This window comes from Dreissena polymorpha, chromosome 9, assembly GCF_020536995.1.
Source record: "Dreissena polymorpha isolate Duluth1 chromosome 9, UMN_Dpol_1.0, whole genome shotgun sequence".
In the NCBI taxonomy this organism is placed as follows: domain Eukaryota; kingdom Metazoa; phylum Mollusca; class Bivalvia; order Myida; family Dreissenidae; genus Dreissena; species Dreissena polymorpha.
This window is the reverse complement of record NC_068363.1, coordinates 42,291,060-42,308,342: the sequence shown is the minus strand read 5'-3', so window position 1 is coordinate 42,308,342 and position 17,283 is coordinate 42,291,060. Positions and strand designations below refer to the sequence as shown.

General features: G+C 35.9%; 1 protein-coding gene across 1 annotated transcript in view; it reads right to left on the bottom strand.

Moving 5' to 3' along the window:
* The window catches only part of LOC127845989 (CBY1-interacting BAR domain-containing protein 1-like), a 73,813-nt gene extending 60,627 nt beyond the window's left edge, over window positions 1-13,186 (bottom strand). Inside the window, exon 1 of the mRNA XM_052377169.1 lies at window positions 12,981-13,186. The gene's annotated coding sequence lies outside the window, so the exon portion shown is untranslated. The remainder of the gene's footprint in view (window positions 1-12,980) is intronic.
* Window positions 13,187-17,283: the final 4,097 nt, after the last annotated feature.

The following is a 17,283-nucleotide window of genomic DNA, read 5'->3' as shown; positions in this document are numbered from 1 at the left end:
AACGTGTCGTGTTTAGGAAATATAGCAATTAGACGGTGCTATCGTCCTGAACAATTCTCAGAAGTGAAATGTATCCAACTGCACGTATTCAGTGATGGCTCGGAAACAGGCCACGGTGCATGCGTGTATCTGTGGATGGTTGACGACAACGACAACGTGGCATGTAGCCTAGTACTTGGTAAATCCCGACTGGCACCAATAAAACAGATGTCCATACCACGCTTATAGCTGTCCGGAGCAGTGATCGCAAGCCGCTTGTACGCACTCGTTTCGAGAGAACTCGAGTTGAAGATTGATCAGACCATATTTTGGACTGATTCCACCATTTGCTTGGGATACATAAAAAACACAGCAAGTCGCTTCAAGACATTTGTGGGAAATCGGCTCAGCATTATTCACGAAAATACGTCTCCGACTCAGTGGCGATATGTAGATTCAAGTTCCAATCCCGCAGATATTGCGTCCAGAGGTGTAAATTCGTGCGATTCGCAGAGACTTGAAATGTGGCTGAATGGACCAGCATTCCTGTACAATCATCAGACGCTTGGCCTTTCGGTCCGTGAATACCGAATGTGACAGAAGATGACCATGAAGTAAAGAAAAATACTGCCATGACGTTAACCACACAAGTGACGCATGTGTTTGAAGAATTGATTGCTCGTTATTCAACATGGACAAAATTACAGCGAGCCTTTGCGTGGTTATTAAGGTTCAAACTTTACTGCCGACGTCGTTACCTGAGACACACTATTCAGTTGAACACAGGAGCTTCAACTTTAACAGAAGTACGGAATGCCACAAGTGTCATTCTAGAAAATGTCCAGAGCGCACATTTTACAGATGCAATAACCTTGCTGAGGAACTACAAACATGTTAAAAAGGACTGTAATTTAGCTTCGCTAAACCCTAAATTAATCGACGGCCTCGTCGGAGTGGCTGGGAGGCAGCTGAATGTGGACACAGCGACGTATCCTGTTATTCTCCCTAGCAGCAATCACGTGACGATGCTGATAATTCGACATAACCATTTGATAAATGGTCACGTTGGGGTGCAACAAGTGTTGGCGGCTACTCGTGAGAAATATTGGAATTTACGTGGCCCGAGCACCATAAAAAGGATACTAAATAGTTGTGTTATTTGCAGACGACAACACAGCCCATTGCTCAATCAGGTGATGGCACCTGTTTTACAAGAACAGGCAACACCAAACAAACCACCGTTCACCTATGTAGGGGTAGATTATTTTGGACCGTTGTTAGTAAAATGTGGGCGATCAAGTGCAAAAAGATACGGATGCCTTTTTACATGCCTCACAACAAGGGCAGTACATATAGAAGTTGCACATAGCTTGACGACCGAATCTTTCATCGCAGCATTTCAACGTTTAACGTGTCGACGGGGAACACCGGAAACGCTCTTCAGCGACAATGGAACGAACTTTGTAGGCGCTGATCGAGAAATGAGGAAGTCCGTTCATGAAATGAACTCTAGCAAATTAGCAAATTATATGTTCAATCGCCATGATTGAATGGAACTTCAACCCTCCGTATGCCAGTCACAAGGGTGGTGCATGAGAGAGGCTGATTAGGTCTACACGTTCGATTCTCAAGGCAATGGCTGAAGAACAACTGCTCACAGGTGAAAAATTAACTACGTTTTTGGCAGAAGCAGAGAGAATCATGAATTACCGTCCTATTACGCAAGTGAGCAACGACCCAAAAGATCCGTCGGTTCTGACTCCCAGCATACTTTTGCTGATGAAAACAAACAGCAGTATTCCGATGGGTGTTTATCAGAAAGAGGACACGTACTAAAAGCGTTGGTGGCGTCAAATTCAGTATCTGAGTGACGGTTTTTGGCGTAGATGGATACGAGAATATTTGCCAACGTTGCATGTACGCCATAAGTGGCAACGGACACAGACTGACTTACGTGACGGTGACCTTGTACTAGTAGCACATGACAACAAGCCGAGAGGACAGTGGCCTTTGGGTATAGTTACCAAGGTAATTAAGGGTTGGGATGGGCACGTTCGTAATTGTGAAGTAAGGTCTCGCAATACATCATCAATAAGCCAATTAATAAATTGTGCTTACTAGAGTGCTCAGTGTAATTGAAAAAAACTGATAGTTATTAAACTGTCAACATATTTTACCAATACTTAGTACAGTATGCATATAAAGACAAGTCAAGTTATTATATGGTACTGGTTTGTTGTTTTGTTTGTTACATTATTGAAGCAGTATCATTTATTGTGTTTTTCATCTTACATTGATGTCTTAAAATATGTTGTGTAAACTGATTCTCCTATTTATATGTTTGATGTTTGTTTATAATAATTTTATATGCATTGATTATTATGAAATCCGTGTGATTTCATGGTGGGGAGTGTTAACGCCGCCGTTAATTTACGGGAAATTTAATTATTACGTTGGCGCGAAATATATATATACGCATCCGACGTCATTTATCCATTGTTATTCTACGTAAATATCTGTTAAGTTTAAATTGTTTTAAGAGTGTGGCTTTTTTTATGGAAGAATTAATATCGGTAAATATATAGTGGTACTTATATTGTATATGTATTTCTGTATGTATTATCATTATTATTACATACGCGAAATCGTTTGAATTATTTGTTTACATACTATGTTAATAATTTGGTATGTTTGACTGTATATATTATAAATGTATTGTATTTATTTTTAGAGAATCATCAGCGAATAAAAATAATGACGCATATCTCGTTTCTTGTTTTTGAACGGTCAACTCTTAACACCAGGAGTCGTTTTCTTCATAAATATCAACACTGATTAGTTGACGTTTATCATTAACTCCAGTCACATTAAAATAAACAATAATAACACTTTTATTAATCTTTCTCTTTCAATATAGCAAATTGCTTTTTCTTTAAACGACCCAATCTGTCAGGTACAATGTCGGCCATATTTGTTGTCATTGTAGCTTGCGGTTTCTACATTTAGTATTTCATAGCGTATTTATAGAATATTCGTAGTTTTCCGCACATTCCCGGATAACGTTCGGAGTGACGGATATGTTCGAAAGAAGGCGATATTGCACGAAGTTCATTAGAGTGCTAATACCTTAACAAGAAATATCTTTAAAAAAGATATACGGCGTTGATTGTGGTTGCAGTTAATGAAAGGTAAAGAATTCAATGAATGAGATCAAAGATAGCGAATGTCTTTTTCTGTGCAGTTTTTAGCTGCAGCAAACGCAGTACGGGATGATACGCGGAGTTTTCGCGGCTTATTTTACATTATTACATATTGCTGGTCATAAACGTATAGATACAAAACAAAAAACCAAAAGAAGAATGGAAGTGAAATTAAAACATATTAGTCAACCGGCCACACGCGAAGTATCCGTATATATTTTAAATATTTATACGCGCGTTCTTCGAACAAACCTGTTTTAGTGGTTTGTCTGGCGTTGCTATTTGATTCGATTATTAACAGTATCGAGAATCATTGCGCTCATGCTTAATTCATTAGTCAATATGATGGCATAATTCTTGTTAAATTAATTAAAAATAATATTTATCATGGTATTGTTGTAAAACACATTAAGAATCTATTATTGACATACCATATGATATCGCTGGATATCTTCATTTAACATCTGTCTGGTCTAAAGAAAATTCCAGTTCACCTAGTTCACGCTATAGCGTCTTTATTATGTAACGATTATTTTCCTGGCCGCGAACTCCGATCAGCACATAGGGTAGAGACGCAGCGATGACCTGTATGTAAACTCTGACATTCACACACAGTGGCCGCAAATTGACCCGATATACCTCGCGAGTTGAAATGCAATGCATTAAAGTGAGTCTTCGCTTCCACTGCTCTCTATACTTTAACATGTTAACATGTTGACAGGAATATGGAAGTTAGTACTAAATATGAGAAAATAGCCTTTAAGTGCAAACGTTCTCGCGCTGAAAATCTTCTGAAAATAAAAGGTGGACGCACAAACTGTATTGCTGTCGAGATTGAGTGTAAAACTGTTCTATCTATTAAGCCTTTTCATTAGATATAAAATTGTTTCATGCTGAACACGCAGTAAAACAGTGTTACAAAGACACGAACATGTTTCCAATGTTCTGGTCGTATTCTCAAATCAGCCAATGCAGTCAATGAAGTGTATTCATCTGTACTTGGCCGCGGGAAGTTTTATTTGAATTCTATTGGATGCTAACAAAGGTCTGGCTAAGGTGAAAAGCTGGCGTATACAGCTAACGCCGAAAAAATGTATAAGAAAAAATTCTTCTTACTGTCTCCGTAGACACACGTATATTTTCGGCCTAGACCGTCAAGTGAGGAACTTATTCTCGAATGAATATGCAAACAATAATATAACTATGTCGTACCCTATGCTTAGCAATTTTGCTTCAATAATATTTTTTACACATTTTATGACACTGTCGTGTTATATAGTGATGTTCTGTATTTACAATGCGGGTTATTGAGATCTGCGAAGAACTTCTTTGCAGGGACCTATTTGTTTGTATTCTTGTTAGCGCGCTGACGTCACGAAAGGGGCAGTACCTTTGCGACGGTGAAAACAATGCCCTAGATACGGTCGATTAACTACGCTGATTGAGCTACCTCTGCTGATATTTCGCCAATTGCATTCCTATTTGGAAGTTGATAGTTAATTAAATGTGCTGTAATTGGTGTTTAAAATGTCTTTTGACTATTATGCAGGGTAAGATTGCACTTCGAAAGCCCGATATGACCAGAAAATAAAACTAATTTGACTAAATTAATGTCCGTACAAATTGCATGCTGGATGTTGAAAAAATGCCCCGACTAAATGGCCGCTGTTCGAGTACGGCGACATTCATAACTTTCTCATTGAGACACCAGATATTAGTTTATTATGTAATAATGGGAGTATCATTGTAGGTGTTGATGTAATTAATATTGTCGTTTTTTAGGGTTCATTCATCTTCGAACATTATATATTTCTGCTATGTCAATTTATAATAATAACCTGAAGCTGTAAAATAAGAAGGGAATTCTGGTACACGACTTTCTTAGTTGTGTTATAAAAATCAAAGTCAAGCTTTATTTACTTTATACTGATCTCATTTATAGTATTTCTTTTATGTTGGTACATTATCCGTTTTATTTTGTGATTTACATGCCATTCATTATGACCCGTGATTGGTTTAATAAACGTGACTTACTTACTAATTGTCTATCGCTTTTACTTTTGTTAATAAATCAAATTGAAAAAAATAAATAGATCTAATAAATAAAAAACCGCTAACCTCTAAGTTAGCAGTTACTCAAATGGCATTTCACACCTCCTGCATGTGTGACAGCTGAAAGATGTACACAGTCCTAATTAGTGCTGCAACAATATACCGGTATATCGGTATATATCGCAATACGCAATCTGCATATTGTATTGCGATACGATTTTCATCATACCGGTACAAAAATTTTACAAAATTCATTCACATTTCGCCCAGAAAAGCCATCCGAAATAATGATAACAAGGTAAACAAAACAAAGCAGTGTAAATATTTTTTTTTCCGTTAAAATAACATTCTGAAAGTGTATTATACGGAGTAGCGTTGTTACATCGGAGCATTCGTTCGATGCTTTTGAACAGATTATCGTTGAATTAATTGCGAACAGCTGTAAATGTTTCGTTCGATTCTGAATTGAGCATTATTAAATTTGTTATCCGAATTTCAGAAATACGCTTCCAAATTTTAATGCTAATGCGACAATAAAAAATTCTAGCATCATAAAAAGGGCTTTATCCTTTGTCTCAATAAAAAGCGCGCGAAAATTATACAGACGTGTATCTAACGTCGCATGGAAAGTATGGATGTATTTTGTGTTGTATAAAAATGGGAACATCACGTCAGGTGAATTACGCGTGTTCAGTGGAAAAAAACGCCCCCAGTTGGACGTTATTTCATCACATCTTTAAATAGTAACAAATGCCAAAATGAATTTGATACTTAAGAAAATGTGCAAATGTTTGCGTTTCTTGTTATTCTTGAGCACATTTATAGTAAATATTTATCAGAATTTGCTTTAAAACTGGAATATACGGGATTATCGGGTAATTGGCAAGTTATAATTTTGGTACAAGTTAGCAATATATTGCGATATATTGCAATACGGGTTTTTGAACTGACAATATATTGCAATACGGTTTTTGGCGTATTGTTGCAGCACTAGTCCTAATGATTGTAAATTGACAGTGATATTATGGGCATTTTTCACTGTTGAATTGAGCTAATAAAAATTGCTGTCAAACGTAATTTCTTGTTTTTATGTCGTTCGTTTATTGCCGTAACATTAAATCTTAATACGGAATGACGTCGTTTTAATTAAACGATACACGCTAAATACGTTACTTGTTTTTTACGTAAATTTTATCATTATTAAATACTTTATTTTTTTATAAATCAATCGGGCTAGTATCTTTACGGTGTTATATTTCTGATAATCTATATTGGATCCGTGTACATACCGTCTTTTCGTTTTTCGTTTTGCATTCGACAACACGAAACACGATAATAAACGCATATTAGTTCATATTCCGATTTTCTTATAACCGAAACAAATACAAAAAAGAACAAATCGACGTATTTATATCGTTTTTCGTTTTACTTATTACAAAACAAAACACGAAACGTGTATGTCTATTCCTATCTCGTTTCAATTTAAATTAAAAAAATCAATATTTGAAAATTGAAACAAAGCGCCTACTCTCATTTATCGTTCTTGATTTGATAAAACGATACACGGAAATACGGAAAACGAGGGGCGCTGCGCAGCTTTATTTGGATGATAACTCATGATTAATCTTAGTGCGCAGTTTCCTCCCTTTGAAACTTTTATTTTGAATAATAAAATGTTCACTATTACATGTATTATAGAGGAAGAATAGACGAGTCTTGGCACAGCTCTTTTTGGCTAGTCCAATGGAAAAATGAATAGATCAACAGTAAAGTTATATTCCAATATACATGCCTGCTTTTGTTTCAAGTCATTGGATTTGATTTAATGAATAACATGCATTACAATAATCATTGCACAATAAAATATCTTTGTTCGGCGTAGCCTTTCTCTTCAAGTAATAAACAAAAATCGAATTATTAACTACACTGTATTCATATCTGTTTAAGAAAGGAAATAAAAAATCCACATTATTGCTAAACATATACACATGTACATTCAATTAGTATGGTGAATTATTCCTAAGAGCATGCACGGCCTCATAAAGCCCTGTCATGGCACGTCGTGTGCCGTCCTGGCTCATACACTTCGGGTAACTGGCTGGCGGTGGGCTCTCGTACCAGGTGTCCATGCAGTTCTTGCATCCAACCAGTGATTTGCAACAAGTTGCAAATGTAGGCTGCGACACTAGTCCTGAATGTATTAATTTATGTTGTTATAAAGCTATCGGTTCACGCACTGAGTTCTTTTTTAATTTTATCAGCATGATTATATAAGGTGCTCCCTTTATAGAATAAAGAAAATTTGCGTATAACAATTATAAAATTATTTGAAACTCTTTGCGAGAACACATCATTCAAATAACAGAAAAATCAACGCTAAGTATAATACATTATGTCAATGGATTTTATTTTATAAGTTACAACTCTGACGTTGTTACAAATTTATTTATTTATTTTTAATAACGTTTTTGTTTGGTGCACAGATTTTGTCCAATTTTTGAAGGACTGTTAAAATGAACTGGATGTGTATAAAACGAATAAAATAATACACTTTTCGACTAATAAATGTACTTTAACAGATCATGCAAGCGAAACGCTTGATGGCGCGCTCCTCATATATATCATTGACTCAGCAAATCATACACGTATTGTTACAAATGTAAACACTTTTCTATAATGGCATTCGAGTTTCATTTTAGGAGACAACCAAGGTCTTAAACGGAACATTTCGACGAGTGCAAGTAGATTCTATAGGCGTGACGCATGATATTCGCCTTCTTTAAGTAACGTAACGTTTAAAGGAAAAAATATTAAGCGGCGTTATAATATCATTAGAATGTATATATCTCGTTAGCATAAACTAAATCTTGGGCGCTCTTTCAGGGACATTAAATATGTTGTTTAATAAGTTATTTAATTGGCACATTTATTAATTATATTTAAGTTAATTTCATTTTCTTCAAGTGCAAAGCGGTTTCATATAAGGTGTTTGGTTATAACTCTTGTCTTAGAGCTACAATCACTAGACATATCACAATGCAGTTGTTAAATGCAACATGTATTTGTTATTAATGGAACGAATTGGAAATTATATATAAGCCACCTTGCACTTTACCGTTCCATAAGATTAAAACATTTTTTTTATTTGTTCTATTATGCAAGGTGACGTTAAAAGTAAAACAAAGGGACATTTTAGCAGCCGCCGCCGATTATTGTGTCCTTAAATTGTCATGCGGGTCTAACGGGTAATACAAATAGGAATACGGGACTCAGGGGACGGGGTATTGCAGCTCTTAAAATGTAAGGAACTCCCCAATGATAATAGGATTAAAACGAATTTCTTTTTTTGTAAAATAAGTACTGAATTTACATAGCATGGGGGCAAAAAACAAGAAGTGTCATAAGAGGCTAATTATAGCCCTATCTAATCGGCTGGATCGGCATGAAATACCAATACGTTGGAAAACCGTTCGATGTCAAGATTATGATCATTTCAAATTGGAAAAATACAATACCTGGAAAAACAACTGAAAATATCCACGTCTCTGTCCCTTACGGGCGTGTCTTTACCTCCACGAAAAAAGCACGTAGGAAGTCATGCTGATGGAAATAAGTGATCAAGTCTTATGTAAGGGAGAAAAATACGGCGCAAAAAGCCACTAAAGAGTTACCTCCCCAAGACAGCAGCACATCCCGCAAACGCCACTCGTTTATCGTTTTTCGTATACCGTTTTTTCAAACCAAGAACGGGAAACGAGATCAAACAATCCGTTCCAATTTTCAAACATTTATTTTTGTCATATGAATTGAAACAAAATATGAACAGGGAAATCAATTTCTTTTTTTGTTTTATAATAAGTACAACGAAAAACGATATAAAGAAGTTAATTTTGTTTTCATATTTTGTTTAAGTTTCGGTTATTAGAAAATCGGAATATGAACTTATATGCGTTGATTTTCGTGTTTCGTTGTTTCGAATGTTAAATGAAAAGGGAAAAGCCGGTATATACACGGACCATATTGGACATGACTTTAAATGTGTACAATATGCAACATATCGAATTTAAGCAACTGTTAAGTATGCATGTCGGCGTTAATTATTTAACCAAATGACAGAAAGAGAAAACGTGGTGACATCATCAATCGTGTTTAATGGCACTGTCATCTGCAACCCAGTGTGGTTTATAACACCATGTTGTTAGTTAAGTCACGGACTCTATATGAGGTCAATATACGTTCCGTGGTTTAATCTGGACAAAATCTGATCAAGACGAGATAATCGGTTTATGCAGAACAAAGGGGCTATTCAACACCGAAATACAAAGGCGTACACGATTCTTAGATTGATGCAAAAAAAACAAACGAAAAATATTGCATTTAATTTAGTTAAATGCTTATTTAAGGTATCAACGTGTTTGTTTTCCCAGACAATTAGCCATTATGGTTAATTTGTATATGTTGTATATTTGCAATTGATCGTTGTATTTCATGTTTTCAATCTTATTGTTTCATTAAAGTAGAACAACTTGTTAGCATGTTGAGAAATAAAATCTTAATATAATCGTTTAAATATAAACGATCACGCTCTATTTCTCAATGCAAACAAAACGGCGGCAGCGCTTTTGTTTTCACCGTCGTCAATGGGCACGTAACTGTAACTGACGCAAGTGCCCGGAGGTTGCGATATTATGGATAGGCCCCTCTTCTTTGATTGCGCATTAATGACCGCCAAGTGGTAAATCGGACTTTTGGTAATTCATTCATTCGTGGTTGTTTTGGCAGCCAGCAAATTCTGACTGTCTCAGAAATTTGTATCATTACTATGGCCTTAGGGCTTCGCCCCAGGCAAAAAAACACGTTCTGTTACAGTAAAACATTTGTGGGTTATAACATTACGTTTCAGCAGATATATTCAAAACTTGACATGCTCTTTCATTACATCATGCTCTTTAATTTCACAAGTATATCATACCAAACTTTATATTTCGTTGTTTCCTTTCCTAAGTTGTGTACGGATGTGATTTCACATGCCCATGTGTATGAACATATATATTTTTGCTCTTTTGATAATTGTTTTTTCTCTAATTCAATAAGCTTAGGCGTGTTTGTTCGTTAAGTACAACAATACTTTTATGATGATTCCCGAAAGTAAGCACATAGTCGTAAGAGAACTTGAATACGTGAGTTCGCCCATGAACACATGGTAAGGTTAACTAAATCTCGGCGATATGACCTAATATGTATTGGAAATAGCAAACAATATCCAACAAAAGAATGAATTATCAAACATAGTATGTGCACCGATGTGGCTCTGTAATTTCTGTTTGAAAAGTTTATTAAATATGCAAAATGAGAAAGCGCGTACTGCTATTATGTTGTTTATATACCATAGTCGCTATAACGTTTACAAATGGCAGGTTCGAAATAATTCGTTTTCTTTACACTCATGATCGCGTTAAACGTTAATTATACACGTTTTCATTCGCAATATATTTCCAAAATCACGACAAATGTCAAATACAATACAGAAAATGCACAGTTGTTTCATTGATCTATAAACATATAATGGATTGAATATAACTGATTTAACATTAACGTTTTCAAAGTAGATGTATTATTAAATCTTTTCCCTTAATATGCTGTCCTATTTATAGCTGAGCTTTCTTTACCTTTACCAATGATAATCAGCGAGGTATGCCGATTAGAAAAATCGAGCTATCTCAATCGGACAGGCTCGGTCTTTTACATAGGTCGCCATTGCGAAGAATTTTTTCGTGGTATGATAGCTTAGACGAGCTGCTTCGCAGCATCGTCAAAAACAGGAAAACGACAAATATTTGCAGAAATATATTTCGTGTTAATATAAAAAAGGCCATAACTCTGACGTGCCTTTTGTGAAATGGCTGTGTATCGAGCTTGTCCCACATTTTATGTCAATAGACATTTCCATTAAGTTTTGCCAAGAGTCAATGGAACTGTTGGTGTTAGAGATTGAAAACGGCAGGTTCGCATTTTTCTTTTTTAAAAAGAGAAAAAACTGTAAAGTTCGTGAAGCTCTTTGGCGGTTATGAATCTTGGCCTCCGTGTTATTTCAACAAACAGTTTCCAAAAACAAGGTTATTTTATATGAACACTTTTAGTAGTTATAGAGCAGAAACGGCAGTTATCGCTTTTCTGTATTACTAAAGGGGAATAGCCCTCAAGTGGCTTGTGCACTGGCTGATTATCAAATTGTGTACGTCATTTTATGTCAATAAGGTTCGGTTAGGATAAAAACTGTGCGAGTTAGAGCGGGAACATCTAATTTCGCATTTTTTTTAAATAAACATTTTCAAAAAGTTCGATGAAGATTGAAAGAAACGTAAGAGAGAGCCCGTCTGTCCACCTATTTATGCATTGCCACAATACGAGACGGGCTTTACAAATAATGCGTATATATTAAAGCAAGAAATATCTTTAAAAAAGGAATTAGGCGTATATCATGACTATGAAATAAAAAAAGGCAATAAACGTTTCTAAATAATTAAATTAAACGCAAAGGTTTTCTATGTTGTTGTGTGTGTGTTTTTTTCCACTTGTTAGTCGCATATTCACCGCATGAAATGTGTGTTAACATTACGTGCACGTATATTTAAACGAACCAAACCTGTTCGTAGATAAAATAAATTACTACGGGAGATCACATAAAATGTGTCCTAAAAAGGCTTAAAATGAATTTATTTCCTTACCATCGAAATATATGGTATGTTGATACTTCATCAACACGCAGTTTTCTTTCTACGCATTTAAATCATACTTTCAGACCGGCTATATGCTAAAATGGGTTTTATGGCGTTTCGGCCAGCGTAGCTCAAGCCTAGTGCAATCGCGCAGTCTGATCAGGAGCTGTCTGCTATACAATCATACAAGGCTTTGTGGATATGTCTTGACCAGACTTCGAGTAGCGTTATAGTAACGCTGGCCGCATATGGCATAAGAACCATTTTCGCATGACGCGGGTCTTTAAAAATCTCATTGCGTCTTGTAAATTGATTATTAGCAAACTACTTTTCGATAGAAAGTTCAAGTCAAACTGTTTTATTTATTGCAAACTGGCAAATTTCGACAGCCTATTCGGGTTTTAGGGAACGATTTCCATACTGAGTAGTAAAACATTTGTGGTTAAATAATTTAACGATTGCCTTGATATCATGACACTTAATTATTTCGGTAGTGTTTTTTTTTCTCATCGTGAAAGCTGTGTTATCAACGTTCATCGATAATACATAATGGCTTCGCCTAAGGATTTATTGACCGAGTACTCACCCACTATGGATCAGCTGACGATTTATTGCATAAACCTATCCTGCGGAGGGTTTATTACGATCGCGTTCTGACCCTGAAATTCTGCCAGATTGATCTTAGTGTGTAATTGTAACTGGGCAAAAATTAGCATCTATTTGTCGTATGAACATGCAAAGAGTAGTCTCGGAATTCTTTACACTGACCATCCTATACGCTGTACACCTTCGCAGTGTCCAAAGTTCTGAGGTATTTCTCTCATATCAGCAATTTAAATATTTTAATGTATTCATTCGGGTCTGCTGGCATTATTGAAAAGTCATTTACGGTGAAAAGCGGGATTCAAAAGCTACACCGAATAAGTGTGCTTCTTCTTTACAAGTCTGTGTTTTTATTTTGTGTGATCTTAAACTTAACAAAATTAAAATACTATGAATACCGTTCAATTTATCTAAAAAGTGTACTTACGCACTTACATGAAGTCGTGAATATATCAGAAAACTATGACCGTAAATCCTCTTTCAACACGCAATCTAAAACGTTTAACAAAATTTAGAAACGAATGAAACAGTAAAATTTAAACTCCATTCAACAAACATTTATTTAGAATTAATCACACTCCACACCACGACAACCGATACGCCGTTTTATCGATATTTGATCTATTCGCGGTTCTTATGTTGACATAATTGATTTGACAAAGTGAACTGAACAAAAGTTTTATCAAATGTATTATAAATCGAAGGGTTTGCGACTATACTCCGATAAAACATTGCGATGTATAAATTTAACACTGTATTAGTTTTTGTTTTCGAATTCATAGGATTATGGTTTGTTCCAAAAATCTTCAGGACAGATCATCATCATGATCATCTTCATCATCATCATCATCGACATCATCATCATAATCATCATCGTCGTCGTCATCAATCATCACCATCATCATCACCACCACCACAACCACCACCATCACCATCTTCATCATCATCATTATAATAATAATAATTATTATTATTATTATTATTATTATTATTATTATTATTATTATATTATTATTATTAATTATTATTATTATTATTATTATTATTATTATTATGTATTTTTTTTATTAATTTGTCATTTTGTGAGCTTCCCACCCAAATTTCACATGTCCTCCGTACCAAACAATATTGAAAGATCGAAGGTAGGCAACTGTACATGTTAATCTCAAACTGGAATTTGACTACGAAATGCTATGTATGAAATATTTTAGGAAAAGTTTAAAGTTGACGGGGATGAGTCACTGACTGATGAAATGATAGTGTACAGATTACAAAAATAATAAAAGCGAATCAGCATTTACCCCTCGCCATTTGGATTAAATGAACCGATATAAAACGTAATCGATAAAATAAAAGCGAAGTTGGATTCACTTAGGCGCTTATCGCAAAATAAAAATACGGTATTGAAAAAGCTGCTAAATTAAACAAGATTGTTACATGGAATGAATGAATGCATGAATATATGAAAGCGCGCGCGCGCGCGAGAGAGAGAATGTTAAAATAGGGTAGAGAACGGGAAAATTGAGAGTGAGTGAGGGAAAGACGTGAGAGTTAACTGGTGGAGTAAGAATATAGCGAAAACAAAGGATTGAAAGAAAGGGAGATGGAATAACGTGAGAAGAGTTACAGTAGAAAGGAAAACTGTGAGACAGAGAAAAGAGAAGAGAGACAGAAAACGTAACAAACAAGTGAGCTAGTAGAGAGAAGGGCGCATAGAAATTGAGAATGAACGTAGCAAAGAAAGTGGTGTGAGAAGAGAAAAGTATACGAAAGACATCGGGCTACCACGACCAGTACCCGATTATGGTGGACTCTTAGAGCCCGAGTAACTCTGTCCAACGGACAGAGATAAGATCCGCAAGAGCGGACTGCACTGTGTGATGTGCTCAGCTCATGATGTCGACGTGCTTGGTAACCTTTTGTAGCATTAGGCTATATTTTTCTATTAAGTTTTGGTTTCTTAACAGAAAAGTAAAATTTAATTAAGGCATCACGACAAATTTACTTTTTTATCACAATTATTCTTTCTGGATTAAAATGCATATTACATGTACTCAAGCGACAGTTGTATGTACCTCTTCTGCTACTTTTTACAATTTTATTTTTAAAATGTGTCCAACTGAACGCTATGTTTCAGTTACTATAAATAATGATCATTCAGCCTTTAGATTTTCGAACAAACGAACCCTTTGTAAACAAAGATAAGGTGTGAAATGTCATGTTCACGGTAAACTTCAATACGCATGTGTCTGTCGTTTTTTATACGGGGATTTCATGGTCTAGTGGTAGCGCACTGGCATCGCAATACCTTGTGTAGCAGGTTCGAGGCTGCACTGTACCTTATTGGATACAATATCTTAATTATTTATTTTACTTAAACATTAAAATATTTTTTTATAATTAGACTTAATTAACAAAATAACTATAAAAACTCTTCTCTGGTACTACATGTCCCGTGGGGGTTAACCATTTTATATAGACTTATTAAGCAAATTTACTTTCGAAAACCATATCTCACATTAGCAAATTTTCGCTATCTCGGCGCTCGTTTTATGTGTTTATCGTACCTGGTGTGGTGTACATATGCTTGTCATCATTATTCTAGTTATTGTGCTTGTGAAATTTTATTTTCTATCCGTAATGAGTCATGTATTAATTTGTACGCTCATGCTACAGGGCAGGTTTTACCGCGGGAGCACGCACTAAAAGCACGTGCCTACCCCCCCCCCACCCATAAGACTGACCCCCAAAGCTAAGTCAGACAGACAGACAGACAGACAGACAGACAGACAGACAGACAGACAGACAGACAGACAGACAGACAGACAGACAGACAGACAGACAGACAGACAGACAGACAGACAGACAGACAGACAGACAGACAGACAGACAGACAGACAGACAGACAGACAGACAGACAGACAGACAGACAGACAGACAGACAGACAGACAGACAGACAGACAGACAGACAGACAGACAGACAGACAGACAGACAGACAGACAGACAGACAGACAGACAGACAGACAGACAGACAGACAGACAGACAGACAGACAGACAGAGAAAAGTGTGAATGTAGAGACAAGACGAAGAGAGAGGAGTGAGAGTAGATATAGGGAGGTAGGAGGATATAAAGAGCGGGAGAAATGAAAGTAGAGAGAGAGAGAGAGAGAGAGAGAGAGAGAGAGAGAGAGAGAGAGAGAGAGAGAAAGAGAGAGAGAGAGAGAGAGAGGGAGAGAGAGAGAGAGAGAGAGAGAGAGAGAGAGAGAGAGAGAGAGAGAGAGAGAGAGAGAGAGAGAGAGAGAGAGAGAGAGAGAGAGAGAGAGAGAGAGAGAGAGAGAGAGAGAGAGAGAGAGAGAGACAGACAGACAGACAGAGACAGACAGTGACAGAGAGACAGAGAGACATGAGGTCTGCAGTAGGAAGGAAGTTGGGTGAGAAGACAGAAAAATATCTAAGACACCGGGTTACCACGACCAGTACACGATGATGACTGCCTATACGAAGCCCAGATCATGATTACGAGTGTTTTAGTAGAATCTAACCTTTTTTTAATAGCATTTGGATATATGTTTCTATTAAATTTGGGGTTGTCAACAGAAATGTAGAATTTAATTAAGACACCACGGCAAATTAACTATTTTCTCACGCGTTTTGTGGATTTAAATGTATGTTTAATGTTTAATAAAGTGCGATTCATATAAAACTTATCTTATGCACTTTATAATTCTATTTTATTTTTTTAGTTTATCTAACAAAACGTTATGTTTCAGTTACTTAAAATAGTAATAATACTAATGTTAATAATTAATAATACTATATATTAAAATATATAACGTTAAAAGACTTAATAAACGAACTACTAGTAACTGTTAACAATTCTCGTCTGGTACTACTGTTTATTTTACCCGTGGGTGTCAACAAGTTTATACAGTTTGAATAAAGCAAATTATATATGAAATCTCCCGAAAATCACTCCTCAAATTATCGAGTTTGGAATGCGTGTTACCTATCCGCATTGAGTCATGTATTTATTCTTACACGCAAGCTTTATGGTCAGTTTTATCATGTAGAGCACAAGAGAGCACGTGCCTTACCCTCAGGCTGACCGCAACGCATATGCACTGTATATGCCTTACGTTTTAAATACCAATAGAAAACGATATTAATATCGAAAGTCTCTATATTCTTTAAATCCTCGTTATTTGATCTATTCTCACTCCTCCTAAGATACGTACATGTAGCGAGAAAACAGAATTGCCAAAATGTAGTTAAGGTTATGCAAACTTACAACAATGGTTAAATGTATGACAATAATTGTTGAGGATTTCATTATAAATATTTGTTTCAAAAAGCATTAGAAACAGAGTGAAATACATGTAAAGTACGTAAAGTCTATTATTGAACATATTTATGAAACATTTCAGTTATTCAATTTTATCATCAGAATGATATATGCTAACGATATTATTTAGTTTACTAAAACGACAATGTTGAAAGCAGATTACTACGTAACAATATTCAAAGGCGGATCCAGAGGGGGTGGGTGTATATAAATCGAAACATGGATACATATGCTGTGTTTGTGTCGTTCGCTCATTGGGTAATCATGTAAGTAAATTGCTTAAATACCGTGACTCAGTCTAACGGGTCTAGTAGGAGAAAGAAGAGATCAGTCACACAAAGAGACCGATCAGCGGACGACGCACTTTTACGCTCATCGGACTGGC